General features: G+C 40.4%; 1 protein-coding gene across 1 annotated transcript in view; it reads right to left on the bottom strand.

Moving 5' to 3' along the window:
* The window catches only part of LOC311100052 (tenascin-like), a 65,449-nt gene that overhangs the window by 10,749 nt on the left and 38,093 nt on the right, over positions 1-16,607 (bottom strand). The window lies entirely within an intron of this gene.

The following is a 16,607-nucleotide window of genomic DNA, read 5'->3' as shown; positions in this document are numbered from 1 at the left end:
TGTACTCAAAGACTTTGCAAAAATGATAACTTTGCAAAAATGATTTCTCACACGAAATTCCAGTGAGAAAACACAGTTGCTGAAAACATACAAAGGCCCACCACAATCACCCCAGCCAGAGTAGGCTTGAAACATGCGCTGCATCCCACAATCTACAGATCAACAGTGGTGCATATCATACATCCCTATTATAGGCTATCAAGGGGAGTACATTTAAGGAGTACATTTCAATGCATGAATACCAACACATGAAACTTTTGTCAAACATGCTGCAAAAAAGCTAATATGTTTGTGTCTTTAACTCTTTAACCAGTTCAGTGGTCAGTAAAATGTATAGGCTATGAAAATGAATCTATAATGGGCATCAAAACACATGGAATTTGATCAGCATTTAAAGCCAAGCATAAGAAGCACCACAAATCGAATGCAAAAAGATGGTGTCTCCATATTCCTGAAAATAATGTCAAATGGGGAAAAAGAGACATGCAAAACCAATTGGTAGGCCCTTGAACCCTGAAGTATGCTCACATGCCTAGGACTATTAGCACATCAAAGAATGATCAGTGGCAATTAAGACATTTCCCTGAAGGCATACCTCTTGAAAAAATAAAACCAGTCAAAACAAAATATAGTATTAGAAAACCCAGTCAAACAAAGAACAGTAGCCTATTGTTTCTTGTAGACACCCGTTTCCAGAGAAACCAGACAGTTAAAAGTTGTGTGAGATGTAGACCACATTGTGCTTTGGCACTCACTGATAGATCCCACTGTCAGAAAATAGGTCCTCTATTAAAATACCTGGTCGAGCAACACCGGTAATTGGTTGGGAGCTCCGTTCCAATGTGACACCGTACAGCTCGATTTCGTACTCGGTGCCGCTAGTGAGTCCTGTTAAATTTTTGGTTCGCTCATCACCGAGGACAATTAATTATTGTGGATGCACAAACTTTGTGGAGTCCCTAATTTTGATCACAAATCTATCAAACATTTCTTCATCCGCAGTCCAGGCCAGGCGTAAACTGTCTGACGTGATGTCCGAGATGAACATGTGCTCCACTTCTGGCTCAGCCTCTGGTTTGAAACGGAAAACGCTTCAATTCGTCGCATTTGTCGAGAAACATTCACCCAATTACTAGAAAGCAAAATTGAGGAAGGCATCCTTTCGGTGATCAGACGAAAAAGATGAGTAGACATACCAGTTGTTAGTTACATTCTCATGAACTTGCCATCACTCTGCCATGCATTCAAATCTTTAGCGCGTGCGGTCACAGTCAAGGTGAAATATATACGCTCATGGTTGTGGAGACATTTATTGAAGTCCGTTAGCAAGTTGACATCCACTTACAGGCCCACTGTAACAAATTAATGGTTACGTCAACTGACATTTCATGCTGAAAATGCCATGTTGATTTGTCTGTGTTTTCCTGGTCCATAGGCCTAACTAGCTATAACAAATATTGCCTAGTCAGACCATTACTCTGTTTAAGCTGGTGGACAGGCATTATGAGATAGGTACTGTTTGGCGTAGCACAGAGAATTTTCAACCAACCTTAACTTGTAGATACTTCCTCAATTTCTGACTTGGAAAACAACCAATGTCTTCTAAAAGTCCATGTCTAGTTGCATGGGGTTCGTTTGAATTTAGAAAAGACAGGTGGGTGTCATACCCCAAAGTGCCGCATGTCATGATGATACTCACCTGTCTCGATCAATGAGAGAAGATTTGAAATAGGCAAGATGACGGCGTACACATTCTTGGATTACTTCATGGAGCAAAACATTTATAAAGTTTTCTGGGGGGGGGCGAAGAAGATGGCGGCGAGTGGAGAGGGGAATTTATCTTGCTCCGAGTAACCTTAACCTCTAAACGGGACGGTTGAGCTAACATGCGCTAATGTGATTTGTATGACTGTTGTATGTAACAGAAAACTTTCCAGGACATAGACATGTCTTATATGGGCAGAAAGCTTACATTCTTGTTAATCTAACTGCACTGTCCAATTTACAGTAGCTATTACAGTGAAAAAATATCATGCTATTGTTTGAGGAGAGTGCACAACAACAACAAAAACTTATCACGGCAACTGGTTTGATACATTCACCTCTGAAGGTAAATAATGTACTTACATTCAGTAATCTTGCTCTGATATGTAATCGTAAGGGTCCCAGAGATAAAATGTAGCATAGTTTTGTTTGATAAAATCCATTTTTATATTCAAATGTAGGAACTGGGTTCTACAGTTTGAACCTCTACTGTCTCTGGCTCCTCACCCACCCCGCCCGGCCATCTAGATGTGTGAAAGTTAGTGTATAAGCTAATGATCCAGCATGTATGACATTCCTGGGAGTGTGTAAACTTACATTTTGTATTACCATATCATTTTTGTACATTCTCTATAGTTATGTACTTGAAAATGTATCAATTGACCAATTCGGCACATTTGGGCAGACTTGATACAAAATAGTCCAGTATTGCAATGCTTCACTGGATCAATCTGAAACTTTGCACACACACTGCTGCCATCTAGTGGCCAAAATCTAAATTTAGCCAAAACTGTAATATTATATTGTGGCCTTTCTCTTGCATTTCAAAGATGATGGAATAAATAATAATAATAATAGAAAATGCATGTTTGTTTGTTTGTATTATCTTTTACCAGATCTAATGTGTTATATTCTCCTACATTCATTTCACATTTCCACAAACTTCAGTGTTTCCTTTCAAATGGTATCAAGAATATGCATATCCTTGCTTCAGGTCCTGAGCTACAGGCAGTTAGATTTCGGTATGTCATTTTAGGCAAAATTTGAAAAAAAGTGCTACAACTTTACGGTGTCCCTGAGGACCAGGGTGAGAATGTGAAGCGCAAAGTAAGTGACATCTGTAACCGTGTGGCCGAGGACTTCCCCGATGGATATATGGACATGGCTGTGGATGTCGCTCATCGTATTGGGAAGAAGCAAGATGCCATCAACAGCCGCTCGATCCTCATCCAGTTCGCTTTCCGCACAGTGAGAGATGCAGTTTAGAAGAAAGCAAAGGAAAGCGCCTTTCTGAAGGAGAGAAATTAGATTCAGTGAGGACCTGACTGCAGCAGACAAGGCAGCAAAGGCAAAGTTGTGGCCTCTCGTCCAACAGGCCCGAAATCAAGGAAAGGGTGGATACTACAGGGGAATCTGAGCCTTTTTCGCAGACAGAAAATAAATTTGACCGGGGTGATTTGCTCCGCTGGTAGTCTTACAAGGTAGTCCCTTCCCCCACAACAAACAGAGCATTCTAGTTTTGAATTGTGGTGTTATGGTTTACAAGTTAAGACTTCTGTTAATACATTTATGAAGCACCTTTTTATAGAGAGGGTAGAGTTGAGATTGCATAGGATTTTCCTTTCTATTTTGTATATATGGACTTGAAGTTTATGTCAATCAATGCCAGGGGGATACAAAACCTGTTTTGTAAGGACTGCAACGCAGATCTTGTATTCGTTCAAGAAACACATTCATGCAAAGAGGACTATAATTTTTGGAAAAATCAGTGGGGCAGTGACATGTTCTTGGCCCACGGGACTAATCATTCAGCTGGGGTTGCAATTTTAGCACACAATTTCAAAGGAACATTTTTGTTTACTCAAATGGACACCAATAGACATTGGCTAGTAGAGGTCATCAACCACATGGACAGATTATTTGTGTTGTGTAATGCATATGGATACTGTTCTAGTCCTCCAAATGACTTACTTCTAAAGGAAATTGAGGAAATTCTTAAAAGTCTTCTGAGAAAATATCCATCCAATCAAATTTATAGTTTGAATATGGTTTATTATAATGACACTGATAGATTGCCCCACAGGCCTAACATTGGTGTGAACAAATTGGTGAATTTCTGGCAAAGCCTGGACTTAATTGACATATGGAGAGTTAAAAACCCTGGAGAGAAACAGTACACATGGAGTAATAGAGATCGTTCACTACAATCAAGAATTGACTTGTGGCTGATAACCTCTGGTCTTGAGCCCAACACTGTAGAGGTAAAAAATACTGGCTGCAGTCCTGACGGATCATAAAGTCATATGGCTGACTGTAAGAATGTGCAGTAATGATGATAAGAAATACTCTGGTGGTTATTGGAAATGGAATAACTAATTGTTATTGCATGATGATTTTAAAAATGTGATTAAGAATCTAATTTATTTTTACTGGAATTGAGCTACCTCTAATGCAGAATATGGGAAATATTGGGAACTGCTGAAATTTAAAATCCGCTCAGCCTGTATTACTTATGGGAATCGGCTTGCTTTAAGAAGGAGATGAGGTAGCTGAGCTCTCTAAGAAAATTACTGATATCACAGAGATTGAGCATCTTGATCTTAATGAGAAAGATAAATTGAATGATTTACAGAATCAAGTAGATATATTTTATGAGGAAAAGGCTAGAGGAGCCTTCCGGTAGAGCACGGCGCTTGTAACGCCAAGGTAGTGGGTTCGATCCCCGGGACCACCCATACACAAAAATGTATGCACGCATGACTGTAAGTCGCTTTGGATAAAAGCGTCTGCTAAATGGCATATTATTATTATTATTCATAAGGTCCAGAAAACAATGGCTTGAAAAAGGCGAAAAGAACAGTAGATAATTTTTTTAATTTGGAAAAGAGGGGAGGGAAACTCAACACACTTCGGAAATGTAAGATTAATGGGGTAACCTCTGAGGATAGAGAGTTGTTATCAGACTATACCACTAAGTTTCATGAGAATCTTTACTCCTTAGATACGTTTGAGTGACTCTAAGGATCTCCTTGATTCTATAGAGAATGTTAACTCGGTTAGTGAAGAATTAAAATCGGTCTTGTTGTCAAGATTTATCCATTATGGACATCCAATATGGGATTGCTCAATTAAAAAATAACAAATCTCCAGGGATGGATTAACCTCTGAATTTTACAAAACCTTCTCTGAAGAAATAACACAATTTTTACTTGAAACATTTAAGGAGGCTGTAATGAAGGGAGAACTACCTGCCTCTCTGAAGCAAGTTTTTTTTACTCTTATACCTAAACCACACAAGGATCTCTTAATTATTGATAATTGGCGTCCAATCACACTCCTCAATAACGACTACAAAATTATAGCCTCAATCTTTGTGAAAAGGTTAAAGTTGGGTTTGAATGATCTGATTGATGAATGTGGCGGCAGGTAGCTTAGTGGTTAAGAGCGTTGTGCCAATAACCGAAAGGTCGCAGGTTCTAATCCCCGAGCCGACTAGGTGAAAAATCTGTCAATGTGCCCTTGAGCAAGGCACTTAACCCTAACTGCTCCTGTAAATCGCTCTGGATAAGAGCGTCTGCTAAATGACCAAAAAAGAAATGTCAATCATATATTGACATGAAATGTCAACCATATATCTAATAATCTGAGCCTGGTGTTAGATTTGGTTGAGTATTGGATGACTTCCCTGTTATCTTATTTTTTGATTTTCAGAAAGTATTTGATACCGTAAGTCACAATTGTATCTTTGATTGTCTTAAGCATTTGAAGTTTGGAATTTGTTTTATTGATGCTATTAGAACTCTGTATAATGGTGGCAATAGCTGTATCAAACTCTGTCATGGAACATCCTCTAGGTTGAACATTTACAAAGGAATACGACAAAGGAATATCTCAAATACGACAAAGGAATATCTCAAACCTTATGCTCATTAGTTTATCAAAGTCAATTTGAAGGCATTACATTCCAGGCCAGAGAGATCAAGATATCCCAACTGGCAGATGACACCTCACTTCTTTTGAAAAATGTGTCACAAGCTAGATTAGCATTGGATATTGTGAAGCAGTTCTCCAAAATCTCAGGTTTGGTATTAAAATCTTTCCAAATGTGAGATGTTTGTTCTGAAAGGAGCTGTCAATCCAGCAGATTGTAACATCTCTGAAAAAGATGCTGTAACCTACCTCGGTGTAAAGATCACCAAAAATCTTAAGGCTGTGAATGACGTTAATTTGAATCCTATAACTGAATCTATCAAAAATAAATTATCCTCATGGTTAGGAAGGGATTTAAGTCTTCAAGGGAGGGTGCATTTATCCAAAGCTGAAGGGCTATCTCGTGTATCCTATCTTTTTTAATCTATTGACATTCCCAAATCCACTTGCTGTACCTTAGATAGGCTATTGTACAACTTCATATGGAAAAACAAGCCACATAAGATAAAAATAGATTTTATCGGCAAGTTAACGTTGGTTGAAAATGTTCTGTGCTACGCCCATAGACATTAAATCCAGTTGATAGTGATAGCGCTGACGTCATCAACGTATTTCTATGGAAAACTCCCGATGGCGCATGAAGCCAGAAGTGTTTCAATTTGAAGTGCGCCATATTGCTGAATTGGGCTGAATGGCTCCAAAAAAATCGCTAAGGATCATGAGGAAAGTGGTCGTCACTAACAAAGGATCATGGTCGATGTAGTCGTTTTCATCCTGCCTGAGAGTGTCAACCCGGAGCCTCCTCGAAGCCTGCCGGCCCGTGATTGGTCTGTGTGACGACAAATGTAGTAGTCAGAATAGATCACTATTTAATTAAATATCTGGATTTGTACCGATCTTTAAAATAATTCACTGTGGGGATCGAACTTGATCATAATAAACACATTTTAGAGGCCAAAACGTCCTGCAAAAAATTTCTGGGGGGCTGTTCTGGTGATCGTAATTTACATAGGCTTTCTAGGGCAGACCAGGGCTTTTGGCACCACTAGGTTTCTATGCAGTAGCCAACAAGCAGAGCTTGTGACTTCACGCTCCAGACAGGACCCTGGGGCCTGGCTACACCAAACAGTACCTAACCTGTAATGCTAATCGAGCGTCACATTAGCCCTTTACAATCTGCTAGCTAAATCCTAACCATCCTCTGATGTTTTCAACTGGAAACAAAGACTGGTTTTGTTAATGCCTTATCAGTCTAATATTTACAGGTGAAACTTAGATATTGCTTGATTATGTCAAACAATTCTTAGTGATATGACAGTGATGTGTCCACTGAAAACGGCATCCTTTACACCGTAAGTTTCAGTGTCACATTATGATGTATCTGAGGGAAAACACAGTTTAAAATATGAAAACACATTTTCATATTTTGGAGAGAGGAAAAAGCTGAGCACCACTGCTTCACTGTAACCATTAAGCTTCAAACAGACAAACAGGCAAAAGGATGAAGAAGAGATTAAGAGTACTCAGATCACTCTGGAAAAGGATGAGAAATGTTGGAGGTAGTTGGGTTGTGTGTTGAGGCTTCTCCACCAAAGCAAGGCATTTACGCCATCCATTTCTCATCCTTTCTCAGAAGATTACAGTGTAAAGGCTACTTTTCTTTTGTTATAGGCCTACAGTAAAAGTACAAGTTGGGAATCGAGCGCCCCATTGAATAAGTAAATTAAGTCTAATGGCTTAATTGTCACCAGCATCAAAACAGTAGGCTAAGTAAAGTACACCTGTGTTTTCACTTCAATTGAATGGTGACTGATCCCACAAGCTGTCCCAATGACACCTCACTGTGATGGAGAAGCACGTTTGTACAGAGCCGAATCCTAAAGAGATAGTTCACCCAAATTACAAAATTACATACTATACTGGTTTCCTTAGCCTGTAAGCAGTCTATGGACAAGGTATAACAGCAATCCATGCTTTGGTTTAGTTTTCCTGGCACGGTTTGCAAATGATAATGTTTTAACATTTGTGGCACAAATCCCATTCAAGTCATGGGACCGATATTAGCATTTTTCGCGCATCATGTCCAAATAATCCGAAAGTATCTAAAATTGATTGTGAAGCTCACCAAAGTCACACATGATGGGCGAAAAATGCTAATATTGGTCCCATGACTTGAATGGGATTTGAGCCACAAATGCAAAACCATGTGTCCTTTTGTAATTTGGGTGAACTATCTCTTCAAGTTACTTGTGTTACTTGTGTGTATCTCATAATTCAGCCTACAGTGTGTAGTGTGGCCAGAGCACCTTGTTTTTTGAGGGGGCACTGATGGCCAAATTCAATGTATTTGGATGAATTGTGCATAAAATAATCTATAACTTGTTTACCTTTTATCCTACAAATTGATCAAATTGGAAGGGTGCTCATGACCCCTAATTTTCAATGGCCATGACGCCTCTGTGGGTGGTACCAGTCACAGCCGCTGTGGTCAGTGGGCGGGAGACCAGCCCAGAACTGGACACCCCAGTCAGCCTGACCTCATAGCCTATGCCAGTGATCAGGCCCCAGATGTCCAGGAAGCTCTGCTTGCCAGGGACAGTGAACTCCTGGGCCTCTAGTAGCCAGCCTGTCTGACAGCACTATGTGAAAGTGGCTGAAGCCACCAGTAGAGGGAGCCCCTTCCTTTTGTCGAGGATTATGCGCCTCCCAGGACACACGGAAGCCGAATGAGGGGATCGCCGAAATAGTCCGTTTTTTGGGGGGTGGGGTGGTTAGGGTCGCGTAGGGGAAGGATAAGACATGGGTAGAATAAATATGGTGGTTGATCTGCACAATGATTGCAAAGCTAACCCCAATTCAATTAGCAGAATCTAGTCATGCACATAACGTAATAGATTGATATCATGTTTATAAATGGGTGCTAAATTCATAATAACAACTGTAGAATGTCATGCAGACAAGAGGGAGTTGAAACACTAAAGTGAAGATTCTCATCCAAGAATATTGTGTCCAGACAGACCTTTTTGTAATGTTCACTGGAACACTGTATTCAAAACTTGCAAATTAATCCTGCTTAAACTTGGGTTTGTCCCTGGAGAGATCATGATCAATTATTTTGCTACTGGGACACACATTTCCACCCTGACAGTGTTTCAAAATAAGTGTTAAAGGTCATATCAAATCATTTCTGGGTAACAAAAAAGTACCTTACTGTGATTGTTTTCAATTAAAATGGTCAAAATAATCAAAAATACCTTCTTAGCAAAGGGCAATGTAGTGATTTGCCTGTCATGTGTGTATTAAAAATGTATGAAGATTCTTCCCCCCCACTGGTTTATCGCATGGTGATGCCACCATGGAAGGCCAAAACTCCATCCCACAAAATCAGGCAGAAATTTCAGGCGATCTTTTCAAACAGCTCTTACACTAAAAGGGCATTATCATAATTTTCACAATTTCACTGTATTTTTCCAACCTCATTGTGTGGAAATATATATAAAATACAGGAAAATCTCATTTTTGACTGCACTGGACCTTTAAGATATGAGTAAATTACATAGTACCTGTGACGGCACGAGCTAAGAGGGAAGGGGTGCGGCGCCCATGAGAAATACCATACAGCTCAATGTCATAGTAAATGGCGTCCACTAGGCCGTGACAGTAATTTTACGGACCTCGCCAGACAGCGTGAACTCCACTGTATCACAAAGCCATCAAAGTGACCGGCCTGTGTTCCCCAGGACAGGGTGAAGTTATCGGGGCTAGAATCCGACACAGCTATTGGGCCCAACTGTGGGACAGCCTCTGGACAAAGATAATAGTGATTTTCAATTAATAGAGATGAGGAGTGTGATATAAAATCTGACGTTATCTTTTTGACCGTTTAGAACTATGGTTGGAACTCTTAATTATGGTCATAGTCTTGGTTTGACTGCTCGTGAACTATTTAAGAGTAACAGCTTTTTAATTTGGAATTCGAATACGTTATAATGAAACATATGGGAAAAGATGCATGCGTTGCAATACCTGTGGTGGCTACAGCGAATAGGGGCTGCGTATTCTGTCCAGCGGAGCTGGCATACAGTTTGATGTCGTAGGTGGTACTCCCTTTGAGACCAGTCATAACTGTGGAGCGCGCTTCTCCAGGCAGCATGCGGCCCATGACCTCTACTATAAAGTTATCAAAAGCCTTCTCCCCGTCCTCCACGACAGTGAAAGTCTGTCTGAGGTAATGTTAGAAACAGCTAACCTGGACAGGCTCTGCAGCTACATAGGAGAGAAAAGTCAGCATTCATTCATGAATTTGTGGCACAATGTTACTGTCCTATTTTTCCCTCAATTGTCTGTTTTCCTTTTAATCCAGTGTCACACACTTCAAGTGATCCAGGTTAAAATGAATAAATCAATGAGTAGTCAGAACATTTTTGTTTTCATATAATATTTAAGTGCTAAAACATTGTAGGCTTAAATATAGAGCAAAGTGATCATGTGCTCTGGCTTTTAGAAATAAAATAATCTATAAAAAAAATACCTATTGATGCAAAAATACTGAGAGCATGGGTTCGCGATCCCTTGACAATCCAAGTGAGGTAGGCTATATAGTCAGTACTGGGCCTTAGCCCTGTGATGTCTTGGGACATTGCATTCTGGGAAATGCTACATTCATCTGGCTTCCTCAGCCAGTTAGAATCAATAATATCCAGGACATAACCATCAAACTCTCCCTCAATGCCATTCCAGGAGATGGAGAAACTCAAGGACGTTAAGTTAGATACATACAGATTGCCAAACACTGGTTCACTCACTAAAGGAGGAAACAGTTATTGGATTTTGAAATAAGCTAAAATGTGCAATGCAATATGCCTATAATATCACTATTTTGGCTGTAACATACTCAATTATCTATTTGATGTGAGGAAAATAGATTGTAGATTATTTTGTATATCAAAGATATATGAGAATAATAAGTGCAATTTCACATGGCACTCACCTCCCACCTGCCATTCTCGATAGTCTTTGAATATAATGAAAAAGTAATGACATGAACATTTTCATTCTGACAATACAACGGCAAGCTTTTGGGGGGTGTGGTGAAGAATAAAGAGCATGTATTTCAGTGTAACAAATCAGAACTGATCATAATGTGCCACGTGAATAATAATGGAATTTGTGGCATATAAGTGTATCATCATTATTGCAACTTGAGCCAGGTCAGCACCAGCTTTTATTCTAAAATAGCCTAGGTTTTGTTTAGTGCACAGACAAGACACAGAGGAAGACACTGACATTGACACAAACCGGGAGAGTGACAGATAGCCAAAGAGTCGGAGTGAGAAAGAGGAAAGGACAGGGAATCAATGACAGTAAAAGTTGGCTTCGGATTTGCTAGACTTGACAATTATATGGTTTTGACAAAAGTGTACAGTTGAATTTAGTGTAAGAATGTGACCAAGACAAGGATCTCCAACTTCAGTGTTGGACAGCTGCTGGATGTGTAATGTAGGGTTTTGTTTCAGCACAGCACTAACACATCAGTTTCAAATAATTAACTATTCACCTGTACTTAGTGCTGGGCTGGAACAAAAGCCAGCAAGCCCAGTAGCTCTCCAGGACAGGATTTGGAGAAAAAAAATCCTAATCAATTCTGCAATATATATATATTGCGCCATGCTCTACCAATTGAGCTACAGAGAACCATATATATATATATATACAGTGGGGAGAACAAATATTTGATACACTGCCGATTTTGCAGGTTTTCCTACTTACAAAGCATGTAGAGGTCTGTAATTTTTATCATAGGTACACTTCAACTGTGAGAGACAGAATCTAAAACAAAAATCCAGAAAATCACATTGTATGATTTTTATGTAATTAATTTGCATTTTATTGCATGACATAAGTATTTGATACATCAGAAAAGCAGAACTTAATATTTGGTACAGAAACCTTTGTTTGCAATTACAGAGATCATACGTTTCCTGTAGGTCTTGACCAGGTTTGCACACACTGCAGCAGGGATTTTGGCCCACTCCTCCATACATACCTTCTCCAGATCCTTCAGGTTTCGGGGCTGTCGCTGGGCAATATGGACTTTCAGCTCCCTCCAAAGATTTTCTATTGGGTTCAGGTCTGGAGACTGGCTAGGCCACTCCAGGACCTTGAGATGCTTCTTACGCAGCCACTCCTTAGTTGCCCTGGCTGTGTGTTTCGGGTCGTTGTCATGCTGGAAGACCCAGCCACGACCCATCTTCAATGCTCTTACTGAAGGAAGGAGGTTGTTGGCCAAGATCTCGCGATACATGGCCCCATCCATCCTCCCCTCAATACGTTGCAGTTGTCCTGTCCCCTTTGCAGAAAAGCATCCCCAAAGAATGATGTTTCCACCTCCATGCTTCACGGTTGGGATGGTGTTCTTGGGGTTGTACTCATCCTTCTTCTTCCTCCAAACACGGCGAGTGGAGTTTAAACCAAAAAGCTCTATTTTTGTCTCATCAGACCACATGACCTTCTCCCATTCCTCCTCTGGATCATCCAGATGGTCATTGGCAAACTTCAGACAGGCCTGGACATGCGCTGGCTTGAGCAGGGGGACCTTGCGTGCGCTGCAGGATTTTAATCCATGACGGCGTAGTGTGTTACTAATGGTTTTCTTTGAGACTGTGGTCCCAGCTCTCTTCAGGTCATTGACCAGGTCCTGCCGTGTAGTTCTGGGCTGATCCCTCACCTTCCTCATGATTATTGATGCCCCACGAGGTGAGATCTTGCATGGAGCCCCAGACCGAGGGTGATTGACCGTCATCTTGAACTTCTTCCATTTTCTAATAATTACGCCAACAGTTGTTGCCTTCTCACCAAGATGCTTGCTTATTGTCCTGTAGCCCATCCCAGCCTTGTGCAGGTCTACAATTTTATCCCTGATGTCCTTACACAGCTCTCTGGTCTTGGCCATTGTGGAGAGGTTGGAGTCTGTTTGATTGAGTGTGTGGACAGGTGTCTTTTATACAGGTAACGAGTTCAAACAGGTGCAGTTAATACAGGTAATGAGTGGAGAACAGGAGGGCTTCTTAAAGAAAAACTAACAGGTCTGTGAGAGCCGGAATTCTTACTGGTTGGTGGGTGATCAAATACTTATGTCATGCAATAAAATGCAAATTAATTACATAAAAATCATACAATGTGATTTTCTGGATTTTTGTTTTAGATTCCGTCTCTCACAGTTGAAGTGTACCTATGATAAAAATTACAGACCTCTACATGCTTTGTAAGTAGGAAAACCTGCAAAATCGGCAGTGTATCAAATACTTGTTCTCCCCACTGTATATATATATATATTTGCAGTAATCTTACATTTATTTGTACATAATGTTTCCGCCATTGTTTAATCGGCAGGACAGAACGGCAGCGTTGGGTAGCTCTTTGTTAACAACAACTGGTGCACGATCTATAATATTAAGGAAGTCTCGAGGTTCTGCTCGCCTGAGTTAGAATACCTCATGATAAGCTGTGGACCATACTATTTACCAAAATAGTTTTCATCTATATTTTTCATAGCTGTCTGTTTACCACCACAAACCGATGCTGGCACTAAGATTGCACTCAATGAGTTGTATAGGGCCATAAGGAAAACAAGAAAATGCTCATCCAGAAGCAGCACTCCTAGTGGCCAGTGATTTTAATGCAGGAAAACTGAAATCTGTATTAATTCAATTCTAACAGCGTGTCACCTGTGCAACTAGAGGTGAAAAAAAGTCTAGATCACCTTTACTCCACACACAGAAACACATACAAAACTCCCTCACCCTACATTTGTCAAATCTGACCATAGCTCTAGCCTCCTGATTCCTGCTTACAAGCAAAAACTTGTAAGCTACGCCCTCCGACAAACCATCAAACACAAAGCGTCAATACAGGACAAAGATCGAATCCTCCTACACCTGCTCTGTTGCTCGTTGGATGTGGCAGGAATTGCAAACTATCACGGATTACAAAGGAAAACCCAGCCGCAAGGTGCCCAGTGACATGAGCCTACCACACGAGCTTAATGCCTTTCATGCTCTCCTCGAGGCAAGCAAAACTGAACCATGCATGAGAGCACCAGCCGTTCCAGACGACTGTGTGATCACGCTCTCCGTAGCCGATGTGAGTAAGACGTTTAAACAGGTTAACATTCACAAGGCTGCTGGGCCAGACTGATTACCAGGACATGTACTTAGAGCATGTTCTGACCAGCTTGCAAGTGACACCGACATTTTCAACCCCTCCCTGAACCAGTCTGTAATACCTACATGAAATGCTTTGAAAGGCTGGTCACAACACCCTGGACCCACTCCAATTCGCATACTGCCCCAAAAGATCCACAGATGACGCAATCTCTATTGCACTCCACACTGCCCTTTCCCACCTACAATATGTGAGAATGCTGTTCATTGACTACAGCTCAGCGTTCAACACCATATTGCCCTCCAAGCTCATCACTAAGCTAAGGACCCTGGGACTGAACACAAGGATCGTGGACTTCCTGACAGGCCGCCACCAGGTGGTGAGGGTAGGCAACAACACATCCGCCACGCTGACCCTCGACACGGGGGCCCCTCAGGGGTCCGTGCTAAGTCCCCTCCAGTAGCAAATTAGTAAGATCCCATGGCATAGTGTTTATGAACTGATACGCAAAACGACGCCGGATTCAAAGCTTAGAATTTTTCAAGTTAAAATTATTATGTAAAATTCTTGCTACCAATAGAATGTTATTTATATGGGGGATACAATCTTCCCAGCTCTGCAGATTTTGCTGCGAAGAGACAGAATCATTAGATCATTTGTTTTGGTACTGTCCATTTGTAGCTTGTTTTTGGACATAGGTCCAGGAATGGCTAAAGGATTGCAATATTTACCTGGAGCTAACCCTGCAGCTAGCATTACTTGGTGATCTGAAAAGTCATAGTCAATCGATCAATAATATAATAATACTTTTAGCAAAACATTTTATTTTCAATTTACAACCTGTAGAAACAATGAGAATAGAAAGGTTAAGAACTTTTGTAAAACATCACAGTACAGTTGAAAAATAAATGGCAAATAGAAATCCAATATGGATGGTGTTAAGAGATAGATGGGTGGTGTTGAATGGAGTTGAAGGATGGGACTAATAACAACTAACAACTAATAACAACAAGATAACTAATAATGTAAGCATACTGTGTCCATAATAGGTATATAGGTTCTAGGTTGAAAGCTTTTGTGAAAGAGCACAGTTAGAAAGATATGGCATATAGAAGCAAACCGGATGGACATCATGAAAATGATCGGCGAGGTTGAGGGTAGAGGAATTTCAGGAGTAAAAACAAACAAAATATAATTATTGTAAAATTGACTGTGTCCATAAAATGTACATAGTATGTCTAAGCTTGAAGTAGAGGCCTAAGCATTGTTGTTCACTAGTTTACTCCAATTAGGGAAGGGGTGGTGGGGTTGGAAAGTAATAAAGGGAAATATATTTTAAAAAAGGATATATATATATATACACAGTGAGGGAAAAAAGTATTTGATCCCCTGCTGATTTTGTACGTTTGCCCACTGACAAAGAAATGATCAGTCTATAATTTTATTGGTAGGTTTATTTGAACAGTGAGAGAAAAACGAATGTCAAAAATGTTATAAATTGATTTGCATTTTAATGCGGGAAATAAGTAGTTGACCCCCTCTCAATCAGAAAGATTTCTGGCTCCCAGGTGTCTTTTATACAGGTAACGAGCTGAGATTAGGAGCACACTCTTAAAGGGAGTGCTCCTAATCTCAGTTTGTTACCTGTATAAAAGACACCTGTCCACAGAAGCAATCAATCAATCAGATTCCAAACTCTCCACCATGGCCAAGACCAAAGAGCTCTCCAAGGATGTCAGGGACAAGATTGTAGACCTACACAAGGCTGGAATGGGCGACAAGACCATCGCCAAGCAGCTTGGTGAGAAGGTGACAACAGTTGGTGCGATTATTCACAAATGGAAGAAACACAAAATATCTGTCAATCTCCCTTGAAAATGGGTCGTGGATGGGTATTCCAGCATGACAATGACCCAAAACACACGGCCAAGGCAACAAAGGAGTGGCTCAAGAAGAGGCACATTAAAGTCCTGGAGTGGCCTAGCCAGTCTCCAGACCTTAATCCCATAGAAAATCTGTGGAGGGAGCTGAAGGTTTGAGTTGCCAAACGTCAGCCTCGAAACCTTAATGACTTGGAGAAGATCTGCAAAGAGGAGTGGAACAAAATCCCTCCTGAGATGTGTGCAAACCTGGTGGCCAACTACAAGAAACGTCTGACCTCTGTGATTGCCAACAAGGGTTTTGCCACCAAGTACTAAGTCATGTTTTGCAGAGGGGTCAAATACTTATTTCCCTCATTAAAATGCAAATCAATTTATAACACTTTTGACATGCGTTTTTCTGGATTATTTTGTTGTTATTCTGTCTGTCACTGTTCAAATAAACCTACCATTAAAATTATAGACTGATCATGTCTTTGTCAGTGGGCAAACGTGCAAAATCAGCAGGGGTCAAATACTTTTTTCCCTCACTGTATATATAGATACAGTGGGGAAAAAAAGTATTTAGTCAGCCACCAATTGTGCAAGTTCTCCTACTTAAAAAGATGAGAGAGGCCTGTAATTTTCATCATAGGTACACGTCAACTATGACAGACAAAATGAGAAAAAATTTTCCAGAAAATCACATTGTAGGATTTTTAATGAATTTATTTGCAAATTATGGTGGAAAATAAGTATTTGGTCAATAACAAAAGTTTCTCAATACTTTGTTATATACCCTTTGTTGGCAATGACACAGGTCAAACGTTTTCTGTAAGTCTTCACAAGGTTTTCACACACTGTTGCTGGTATTTTGGCCCATTCCTCCAT

This window comes from Coregonus lavaretus, assembly GCF_964263955.1.
Source record: "Coregonus lavaretus genome assembly, chromosome: 24".
Taxonomy (NCBI): Eukaryota; Metazoa; Chordata; class Actinopteri; order Salmoniformes; family Salmonidae; genus Coregonus; species Coregonus lavaretus.
Note: the sequence above shows the minus strand (reverse complement) of the source record. Positions and strands in the feature narration are given on the sequence as shown.